Source organism: Coffea arabica, chromosome 1c (genome assembly GCF_036785885.1).
Source record: "Coffea arabica cultivar ET-39 chromosome 1c, Coffea Arabica ET-39 HiFi, whole genome shotgun sequence".
Lineage (NCBI taxonomy): Eukaryota > Viridiplantae > Streptophyta > Magnoliopsida > Gentianales > Rubiaceae > Coffea > Coffea arabica.
Window position 1 is genome coordinate 25,464,537 of NC_092310.1, and position 10,669 is coordinate 25,475,205.

General features: G+C 40.4%; 1 long non-coding RNA gene across 1 annotated transcript; it reads left to right on the forward strand.

Annotated features, from left to right (window-relative positions):
• The first annotated feature begins 897 nt into the window (after positions 1-897).
• Positions 898-6,478, forward strand: LOC140012795 (uncharacterized). Its single transcript, XR_011819812.1, has 2 exons — positions 898-1,269; positions 6,224-6,478. It is a non-coding gene; the product is annotated as an uncharacterized lncRNA (long non-coding RNA).
• Positions 6,479-10,669: the final 4,191 nt, after the last annotated feature.

A 10,669-nucleotide genomic window follows, 5' to 3' on the forward strand; every position in this document is an offset into this window, starting at 1 on the left:
TTTTAGGTATTTTTCCTTGGTCAAAAGTTTAGAAGAAGGAAACTTTCACACACAAGGCAGTTATGCCTTGAAATCTTAGAAACTTGAGTGATTTAGTTAAGTGACTTCCCGTGCTTATTTGTCTATGAATTTTGGTATAAGAGTAGCCCTTATATGGTATTATAATCATACCAAATTTGGTGCTATTTCGAACCCGTTTTGTGGTTCAACTAAACTTCTAAAGTTCATGATTTGGGTTTGGAAAACCCTTGTTTAACAAGGAAATTTTGATAATTTTGGGTCACCATATCTTGGTGCTCAAAACTTCAATTCTCACTCTGCTTGTTTTGTTTTAAACTTGGATTGTAACTCTAGCAGCGTACTAAATTTCAAAGGCTAGTTCAAATTGAGTGAATTTTGTCAAAATTTCAAAGTTGGCCAAAAACCAACCTAAATCTGTTTTGATAACTCAAGTTATCAATTTTGAGCCAAAATTTGAATATCTTCCACTTGGATTCATAGAAAGGTATCTTCTAGAGTTGTTAGTGAGCCGAGCTACTCGCGAGCTACTCGCGAGTAGCTCGGTCAACAACTCGACTCGAACTCGGGTTGACCGAGTTCGAGTCGAGTTTCGACTCCAAATCGAGTCGAGTATCGAGCCCCATTTTCCGAGCTCGTGGCTCATCGAGTAGCTCGACGAGCCTGAGTTAATTAAATAAAATATTTATAATTTAAATAATATATATTTATTATAATTATAAAATGACCATTATGGGTATAAGTTATATGAAATTTACAATATTACCTTCTTTATAATAAAATCCTATAATGGCAAAAAAGTAATAACATAATTGTAAAAAACACTAAAAAGAAAAAATGTCTAAAAAAAAGGAAGAAAAGACTTTCTTCCTTCTCAGTTCTCTGTGCCGACTGCGCGACTTTCTTCTCTGTTCGAAGAAAGCCTAGCAAAAAAATTCACTTTACCGGCCGGCAGCCGACTCTGACTGATTTAGATCTACACCCTCACTCCGTTCGTCGCCGACGTCGTTGCTCGCCGCATCTGTGAGACTCCATCGCCATCGCCATCGCCATCGCCTTAACAAGTCCCAAGTCCCAAATCGAAGCTGCTCTCTGCCTCTCCGGCCTCCGCCAGTCCGCCGCGCTCTACGTCTCCTGTCGGCTGTGTCCTGCCGTGCTGGTTCATCGCTGCCGAGTGTCGAAGACGAAGCACGTACCAAGATCTCACTAGTTCATCGCTGGTTCATCACTGCTCATCTCTGGCTCACTTAGGTAAGTGCTCCTCTGTTTTTGGCTCTGTGTCTCTGGCATTAAAATGGGCCAAGATCGACTAGGAAACTTGTTATCCTGAATTGATAAGGGGATGAAATCTGAGCTTCCAATTGCAAACTGTAACTGTGGTAGTAGTTTAGATTAGGTGTGATATAACATAAGCTTTGTATTTTATACACAAGAAGCTCTCTCCGGTTGTGCAGCCTTTAAAAGTTAAGGCCTTGGGGAAAAATTCCACCTTTTACCCGTTAGAAAGATTCATTCATTCTGTTAGAGGCATATCTAGCGGCAGCAGAAGGGCATTTGTTAGAGGATGAAATGGAAGATGTCATTGTGCTATGTTATTGTGCTCTGTTATTGTACTATGTTTGGATATTAGATGTCAAGCGCCGTGGCCCTGGTCCAAGGTAGACATTTTGTCTGCGTTCACCATGCATTGTACTGTGTTATTGCTTATGTTTGGATATTAGATATCATGATGTATGGTTGGATATCGGATTTGCTAAAGCTGTTTATGCGCCAGTGTCAGCTGAAGTAGTACTCGTGCTCATGAACTTAAGTGTTTGCAGTATTGATAGACTTCTTTGCTGGTAGCTCTTAGTTCGTGGCTGAGTTCCTTGGTTTTGGATAAATGATGGCACATATAGATGATAAGAAATGGTGGCAAATCTTTAGGATGGCTGTTTCATGCTTTCATCATTTACTCCTTTTTTTTTAATTCCAGCAGGAGAGGGGTGGGGATTTAAGAACGGGGAGAGAGCAGGGGGATTGGAACTTTTGGTTTGCCCTGGCAGATATGGATGCCATGATTCAAGGGCATGGTGTCACCATGAATCCAGACATCATGACCTTAAACCCCGAGCTCTAAACTCTATACCTTAAATCCTAAAACCTAAATGAACTGGTGTTCTTTTACACTTGTAGAGTGTCATGCCATGGTGACAAGTTACATGGGGTTGCTTGCTATTAAGGGTACTGGACTTGTAGAAGATGCATACAGGGCATGACGTGAGTCCGTTTTTAAGTCCTTCGAGACTAGGATTAACATCAAACGGCGCAGAGACAACACTAAATAAAATCTCAAGCTTCTGAGCAGGGGTCTTGGCAACTCTGGTCAAGAATGTGAGTTGCTCAACCAACTCAATCCTTCCAGTTCCCTTCCTTCCTCTTGCAGCTACAATCTCCTTGAACTTCTTGTTGACTGTATCCCAGGTGATTTGACTTGGGTCCTTGAACTGTTTATCCATGAGCTTATCTTTTTTGCTCATCATCTTTTCCCACCCTGGACCAGTTTCATTTGCATCATCCTCACCAGCTTCCTTGTCCTCATCTTCTTCTGCATCAGATTCCATACCAAGTTTTGAAGGGTCTTCCTCAAACTCTGAGTCCTCATCTTCCCCATCCTCGTCATCATCATCTCCATCTTCTTCCTCCTCAACTTCAGGATTCTCCCTATACTTGTTAATCATCTCTTCATACTGTTTATTGTTCTTCTTCAGCTTCTGCTTCATCGAATTTAGTGCCTTAGCATTACTACTGCTCATCTTCTTCTTTGCCTCCTTATTAGCTAATGCCTGATTTAAGAAGTCTTCCAACATAACAAGAGCTTTAATATAAACATTTGGCACCCTGTCAGACTCATTGACTCGCATTACCTTCTCCAATTGCTTATTAATCTTGTCAAAGCTCTCTTGCAGGCTGACCCAGTCATTAATTTTCATAGCATTTTTCATAGTGCTAAAGTTAGTATAGTGCCAAGTGTCATGTGTGTTCTTTTCTAGTTGAGGCTGGCTTAAGAAGGTGAAAATCTCCTGAAGTAACTATAGAGCAGATTAAATTTTCTTTAGATGTTTACAAATGATACTTTTCTGGGGAGGAGAAATTGATCCTGATTAGGAGATAATTGGGAGATTGAAAGTCTTACTGTCCTTTAGGCATTGAGTTTAGGAAGCTTCTGAGCACGGTTGATTAGGTAAACATTTTAAAAAAAAAAATTAGGAAGCTATTTTTGTGTGAAAAATAGATAATGGTGTAAAAAAATATAGCTAAGACTGACTTCAAAATCCTTTGTGTTATGATTTGACCAACTAGGTGTGATGAATTTGCCCAAATTCGGATTTGAGCAACCTCACATGCTTATTCTTTTTCTTTTTCTGCTCCTTCTTAGACTACACTTTGCTGTTTTGGATGTCTTACTACCTTCATGCCTTCTGAATCCAGTCGGGCAGAATCTTTGTCAAGAAAATGCAAAGTGGCACTAGACATTCAACGAGTTGCTCAAGATTAGAAGGCAATGTCGAAGGAGTTGGTAAGCTAAATGTATAATATGTTGGGCAGTTTTTTTGAGGTGATATGCTGGTACTAATGAATGTTTATATTCACTTTATGGGTAAATTGTAGGTATGGCAATTAGTCCTCCCAAGGTATCTTCTATCCCGCGATCATCTGCTCATGATTCAACTACTCCATTCACGTTGGATACCCCTGTTTTCATAAGTAATGATACAACAACAGCTGGAGTTCAAGTATTTGCTCTTGAAGAACAAGAAGAAGAAGAAGAAGAACCAACTGGTCAAATAGGCGGAGACACGCGGGAAGTAACTGAAGCTGAAGATGAATTCCAGATCCCTAAAAGAAATAAAACATCTGAGGCTTTGATGATTTTGACGAAGTTGAGGAAAATGGATTGAATTATGCCATTTGCAAGCATTGCAAGAAAAAGCTGTCAAGAGGCAAGTCAAAGCAAACAAGTAGCATGTGGAGACATCGGAATAGATGTTCAGCCCGAAAAACAAGCATTAGAAAGGCTGAGCAGCAAACAAAATTAAATTTCCAGCCAGCTGATGATTCTTTTCCGACTTTGCCACCCTTGAGCGGAAAGTTTGACATGGAGAAAGTTAGAGAGGCAGCTGCACATTGGGTGCTAATGCATGAGCATCCATTCACCATATTAGAAGAAGATGGCTTCAATCTTATGATGAAACGAGCGGTGCCAGAGTGGAAGAAAATCTCTCGAGCAACAGCAAAAAATGATTGTATGCAAGTATATGAGCTTGAAAAAAATAAGTTGAGGAACAAGTTGAAAAATGTGGAAAGAGTGAGCATCACAACCGATCTTTGGAAGTCGAAAAATCAAAAGATCGAGTACATGGTCATCACCGGGCATTGGATTGATTCTGATTGGAAACTACAAAAATGAGTCTTTAGTTTTGTACATATACCACCGCCTCACCGAGGAGTTGAGATAGCATCTTCAATTTTTAAAAGTGCAAAAGAGTGGGGCATTGAGCACAAAATTTACAGCATATCAGTTGATAATGCCTCGAACAATGATGTAGCTATTAGAATATTAAGAGATGACATCTCCAGGTCCAAAAAGCTTCTTTGTGATGGAAAATTGTTCCATGTTCGATGCTGTGCACACATCTTGAACCTTGTAGTTCAAGATGGCATTTCTGAGATTGTGGACATCACCAAAGCCATTAGGGATTCCGTGGAATTTGTGAATCGATCAGAGGGGCGTGCATTGATGTTTGCTGAATTTGCGCAACAACTCCATATACCAGGAAAAAAGTTGCTTTACGATTGTAAGACAAGATGGAATGCCACATTTGAGATGCTGAATTGTGCCATCAAATTTAAGGATGTTTTTCCCCGTTTCCAAGATAGAGAGCAAAGTTATGATTTTTGCCCATCTGCTGAGGATTGGAAAAAAGCTGAAAAGGTTTGTTCGGTCTTGGAAAAATTTTGGGAGTGCACACATATAATTTCTGGTTCAGATTATCCTACGAGCAATCTTTTCCTTCAAGAGTTGGTGAAGATAAAAAAAGTGCTGGATGCTCGAGTCAATGATGAAGACCCCTTCATTCGGGCCATGGTTCGAAGGATGAAAACTAAGTTTGACAAGTATTGGGGTGAATGTAATTTGATATTGGCCGTGGCTGCCATTTTAGATCCAAGACAGAAAATGAGGGTTGTGGACTTCACCTACCCTCAAATGTATCTACCTTCAGAGGCTTCTCATAACATTTCCACCATTCGCCGAGTGCTATTTGAGTTATATGATGAGTATGTTGCTCTAGCGGCGAATCCAACAGGAGGGCAATGGCTTCTAGCTCTTCCCAAAGGCAAGGAACAAATGCGACCAAGAAGACTAGATGGGGTGATTTTGATCAATATTGTGATGAAGTCGAGACTAGCGAACCTCATAAGTCAGAATTGGTTGATTATTTAGACAAACCTCGCCAAAAGATTGGAGAAGATCTCGATGAATTTGATTGTTTGGGGTGGTGGAAAATAAATCGAATCTCATATCCAGTACTTTCTCGAATGGCTAGCGATATATTGGCCATTCCGATAACTACAGTTGCATCGGAGGCCACTTTTAGTGCCAGAATTAGAGTAATTGACACCTATCGAGCAGCACTTCACCCCGAGACAGTTCAAGTATTGATGTGCGCAGGAGATTGGTGTAGGAATCTTCACGGCATCAAAAAGAAGATGAAGGTCAGCTTTATTGTTTTACTACCAAACTTCTATATTTGAGTTATTGAGTATAAGTTAATTTATTCTTTTGGGAAGTTATGTAACTTTTTTTGTGTTTTTACCTCTATGCTTTTTGTAGGAAGCCAAGACAATCAAACAATTCGACTTGCCAAAGCTTTGAAGATTTATGTTTCTAAATCTAGATTAGCTCATTATTTGGACCTTGTTAATTTATGAGACGTAACTTATTATGTATTGTGGAGTATGTTTATATTTTAAAGCCTTTTTCTTTCATTTGCCGAATGTATGACTATTGTGTGAGTAGGCTGGCCGCTGGTTAATGACATGTTAATGTGTAGGATAAATGTCTAGAAAACTTGTTTTTTGAGTGTGTCGTGTGTGGTATAAGGTTCAGAGGTTTTGCTTGTGGGTTCAATTCTTTTGCTCTTTCCTCTGTTTAAAATGACAGCCTGGAAAGAGCTGTTGCAATTTGCTGTAAAAGGCTCCAGCCTCTGGGATTGCATTTTAATGGTGGTATTGAGGTCATCTTTGCTGGGTCAGGTTAGTGACAAGAGTTTTCAACTTCATTCTTCTATATCCTGTTCAAACACTTGTAATTCTGCTGGACTATGGTCCATTTCTGAACCAGGAACATATTTTTCTGACATGTTCTTGTTTAAAGCAGCTTTCTTTAGTTAGTAATTAGTGATATTTGTGGGGAAAAGGAATTTCTGGATAGATCTTGGCATTGGTTTCTGAATTGAGCTTGTGGTAGTTGGGATATTGTGGCTGTTTGAGATAATTGTTTGTCTCTCAATTTGGTGGCTCAGCTCATGTTTTGCTGAGTTTTGAAATTTTGTGGGGAATTTTGGTTAGTTTGGGTACTTTTGCAGCACACTTAGGAACTATGATCCGAGGAATTAGAATCATCCATATTTTCTGCTCTTGTGGGCACCTACCATTGGTGGGTAATTGCTGAATTTGAAAGTTTCATGTCAAGCAATCCAGCAAGTGGGAATTTCCCTTTTTTCTTCTCTATTCTTCTTTGTGGTGAATCTGATTTTTAGGGGTGTTAAAGATGCTAACTGTGGGAGGTAGAATGTGGATACTTTTAGTTGTATTTGTATTGATGAATCATGGATTTTATGCCTCATTTACTCCAGCTGATAGCTACTTGCTTGCCTTTGAATCTTCCCAAAACATCACCTTTGATCTGTTTTTTTCGTCAAATCGAGTCAAAAAGCTTGATAAGACTCGACTTGATAAGGCTCGATTAAAGATCGAGCCTTATCGAGTCGAGTCTCGAGCCTGAGGAAATTCTTCGAGTCGATCTTCGAGTATCGATTTTCTTGGCTCGATCGAGCTCGAGTCGAGCTCGAGCCTCTGTGTGTATGAGTCGAGTCGAGCTCGAGTATAGTGATACTCGAGCTCGACTCGGCTCGATTACATCCCTAGTATCTTCTAGTAACTTTTAGTACTTTGAAAGACATTTCCAACGGTACCAAATTTTCCAATTTTGGACCTTCTGAGAGTAAGTTATAATTTTTCAAAGAATACCCAAAAATTGAAAATTCTTGGCCTTTAGAAAAGAAATCCGCGCAGGAAACTGTTCACCAGAATCCGGCCAGTTCTTGGCCGGATAGTCGGCCGGATTTGTGTTGGGATTTGAAAAAAAAAGGGAGTTTGGTCACTGCCTCCAATCCAGCAAGGAATTCGGCCAGAACCCAGCTGGATTGTGACGTGGCCACTTCGATTTTGACTTCGGTCATTCGTTTTGAAACCTTTTTGCACGTACTCATACCCATCCAAAGATTTTAAGGCTCACGGTTCGTTTTTACTCGAGTGTTGAAACCCTTTTGAGCATCAGTATTCAAGGGAAACCTAGGCTCAATTTTTGAGATATTGTCTAGATTGTACTAGTGTACGACCTTCCTCATTGTTTGGGGTTTATCAGTAACAATCCATTATTAATTGCTCAGGCACACAAGAGGAACTTCAAGAGGATCCTACGGTGGATGCTTGAACTTCAAGTGTCATTCCTTCTTGTTTTACTTGGTGAGTGTCAAGTACATATTTACTTGAACTCCTGTGAACTTGATACATGTCTACTTGCTACCAATGATTTAAGTTTTGAAAATGGAGTCGAGTGTGTACTTTATCGCACTCGTTCTCATTCGAAACTAATAATTTGTGAATGACTTGCTTGACATGTAATGAATGACCTGCTGGATATGACATGGATATTAGAATGTTTCAAATGCTTGCTAAACATGAAATAGTATGCTATGGCAGCATAGGTCGCTGGAGTGAATCTCCTCGACACACAAATGTACATGGAGGACGCCCAAACTCATAGGCCGACCTTGGACTCGAGCCGGCATGGGCTTGATCGGGAACCTTGGCGAGCCATGAGATAAATAAGCTCGACCTAATGAGAGGTCTTGCTTGGCATATTCGTGGAGTATCGCCTCATCAATGTCTTGCCGGCCCGGGAGGTGTACGGTGGATGGAGGGAAGTAAGTGGTAATCTACGGAATGGAAATACCGACCCGGTTGACGGAGTGTCATCGCGAGAATGTATATGACCGACATCGGCAAAGCAAGTGGAACTTAGCTCCTGAGAGCTACCATATCCTTGAATTGTTTCTATTTATTTCACTAGAATTGTGAATTTCATGTATATTCTCATTTGACCTGTTACCTGGACTTGTTACTTGTATTATGTGCTTGCATGTGTGTTCTTGGCCTCACGAACGTTTTGCTCACCCTGTAGATTTGTTTTCCTTAACAGGATTGGGCATGGAATGAGACTTGGAGGAACCCTTTTGATGCACTTTTGGCTTAGGTTTTCTAATGTAGTTTGGGCTAGACCTCTTATTGGCTGTACTTTTGGCAACCTAATGTATGATTTGGATATTTGATGTACCTGGATGTTGTATATTTTGGGTATTGATGTAACTTTTGGGAATTTGATGTAAGGATTGGATAATCGTTATATATATTGTTAAGTTTGGAAGTTTTCCGCACTTTCGTACTTATCTAGTGTTGTTGAATAGTATTGTGCTAAGCTTGAACGGATATTGCCATGAGTCCTGACGAGAGTTGGGCAGGCGTCCCGCGGATACCCTCTGGTTCACCTTAGGGAGAAGTGGGGGAGTCACAGTTGGTATCATAGCTTAGGCTTTAGATCTCTGTAGTGTATCCTAGGCTTAAAAGTTTAGGATGCCGGACTGTGGAACAGGTTGGGAAGTTAAGTGACAGCTTGAGAAAATGAAAATTTGAACCTAGGTTTGAAGTAGTGGATGACAAGGAGTCTTGATCTTGTGTGATACATGTGGGATAGTACGAAATGATCAGATCTAGTTTATTGAATATATCTGGACCTACATGAGCTTTTACTTTTAAGGATAAGCTATGGGAGGTAAGGGTGATATTAAATTGTCTCGGGACGCCTTTTGGTGGTTCATTATCGAGAAAGACCTAAGGGAGCATTGGAGAGATAATCCAATTCACAGAACCAGCACTTCATGTGATTTTCGAAAGACTTGCTCGTACCCAAATAATGGGGTGTTAACGGTGGTCGATCATTAGAAGTGGCTATCCGAGGAAACTAGGGTGATTTGAGGGCATAATCGAGAACTGAGGGAAATTGCGGATGCCTAGACTACTAGAATTGTGACAGCCCCACCTCCCCCTAAGGCGAACCAAAGGGCTTGGCGGACCGCCTGCCCAACTCTCGCCGAGACTCACTACAGTCCTCAAATAAAATATATCACTCACATCCAACAACATAGGGTACAACCTCAAGAATAAACGAAATAACATTTTTCAAACTTAGAACGAGATAAGATACATTCAAGTAAGGGTATCATTCCCCTAATAAGACAAAAGTCCTCAGTTCTCAAATAATTACATCAAATACATATCAAGTGAATCGAATTCAAATTATATATGAGATATCCCTTCAGGCACTAATAACTCAATACAAGCGCTTTCTTTGGCCTCGAGCCCTGTGGGGAAAAATTATTTTTGGGGTTCACTAATTAAGCCTCAGAACTTCCACTTCCAAACCTATTAAGGAAAACAAATTCGGGTGAGCTAACGCTCAATGAGGCCAAGGGAAAAACATGCAAGCATGCTAGCAAAGACACAATATAAAGCAATAACTCGAGTAACAAGTAACTGCGAAACGTTAAGGAACTAGGGAATTTAATCACAATAAAAGGATATGGGAGCTCTCATGAGCTAATCCACGCGCGATCCAAACTCAGGTAGTTGACCCTCCGTCAACTTTCATAGTTATCCATGTAGAACTCCACTTACTACCTCCAGCCACCATGACACCCTCTTGGATCCGTAATCAAACAAGTATGTAGGTGGTATCACTTAACAAGTATACCTAGCAAGACCCCTTATTTGGATCAAGCTATAACACTTCCCAAGGTTCACCAAGTTTCTCGACCAAGCCCTTAGCCAATGGGTTGGGGCGTCCCCCCCATTCACTTTTAGGTCGATGAGACGAAGCTCCAATCGACAAGATTTGGTCATAGCATTGAGACGGGATGAGCGGTACCTCCTATCCTAAAAGGGCATGATACATTTTGCCGCTCAATGCTCACGAAAAACACTTTCATTTACATTTACATTCACATGTAACACATATCACTTATCAAGCAAGCAATTTCATGAAAGAGAGGACAAGGGCAATAAAGTACACCCTAACCTCATTAACTAGCAAGTACAAGAATCATTTTATTTAAACACTTCACATGCACTCGATACTCACCAAGTATCAAAAGTCAAAGTTTGAGAAATTAGCTCTAAAACGCTTCGCCCGAAGTTCCCTCGAAGTCCTCTTGAGATCCTGAAGATATGCAATAATGCATTGTATATCAAATTCCGGGCCATACAGTAT